The sequence below is a fragment of the Nematolebias whitei genome, chromosome 1 (genome assembly GCF_014905685.2).
Source record: "Nematolebias whitei isolate Nwh7 chromosome 1, NemWhi1, whole genome shotgun sequence".
Lineage (NCBI taxonomy): Eukaryota > Metazoa > Chordata > Actinopteri > Cyprinodontiformes > Rivulidae > Nematolebias > Nematolebias whitei.
In genome coordinates, this window is record NC_056498.1 from 37,858,292 (window position 1) to 37,859,317 (window position 1,026).

General features: G+C 44.1%; 1 protein-coding gene across 1 annotated transcript in view; it reads right to left on the bottom strand.

Moving 5' to 3' along the window:
• The window catches only part of wrap53 (WD repeat containing, antisense to TP53), a gene marked incomplete in the record, with an annotated part of 41,958 nt that overhangs the window by 38,084 nt on the left and 2,848 nt on the right, over positions 1-1,026 (bottom strand).

Below are 1,026 nucleotides of genomic sequence, written 5' to 3' on the forward strand. Positions count from 1 at the left end.
ACTTTCCTTCCTACTTTCCATCCTTCCTACCTACTTTCCTTCCTACTTTCCATCCTTCCTACCTACTTTCCTTCCTACTTTCCATCCATCCTTCCTTCCTACTTTCCATCCATCCATCCATCCTACCTACCGACCGACCGACCGACCGACCGACCGACCGTCCGTCCGTCTCTCCAGTGTGTCCTGGGTCTCCTTCCAGTTGGACATGCCTGAAGCACCTCCCTAGGGAGGCGTCCAGGAAGCATCCTCATCAGATACCCGAACCACCTCCACTGGCTCCTCTCGACGTGGAGGAGCAGCGGTTCTACTCTGAGTCTCTCCTGGTAACTGAACTTCTCACCCTGTCTCTAAGGGAGAGTCCAGCTGCCCTGCGGAGGAAACTCATTTCAACCGCCTGGATCCGTGATGCCATTCTTGGTTCAAACCCCTTAGACCTTAAATGAACCTTTTTGACTTCTGTTTTAGGGTTGGGTTTGGGATTTCTACATGGTTTGCAGACTTGAGTTGGACATCTTAACCATTTTTAGTTGGACGAAGTCCAAACTTAAAGATATTCAGATCTAAACTGACTTATACGCCAGAAAATACGTTCAGATGTAAACACTTGTGTATTGCCGTGTGCCTCCTTTCTGTTTATTCATAATTTACTGTATTTTAATGACGCTGACGGTAAATCTGGATGTAGAATATAATCCCTGTAGTTACCATTCTTTACTGACAGAATGTTGAGGCATTCAGGAGTTACAGATTTATATGATGGACTCCATTTGGACATACTCTCATTAAAATATGTCCAGAATGATCATGCTCGGTGCCATCGCTACCAAATTTGAACTGGTAATAGTTCAGACTTGACCAGTCCATCCCTCCATCTGCAGCAACATGAATAAACAACTAAACATTTTCAGACGAGGAAAAAAATAATCAGATTTTTGTGTTTCCACCTCAGTAACGACGTACTTTGTTACAATATTTATGCTAAAAACACACACAGTTACATTTACAGAGAGACCCAGCGTTTGAATT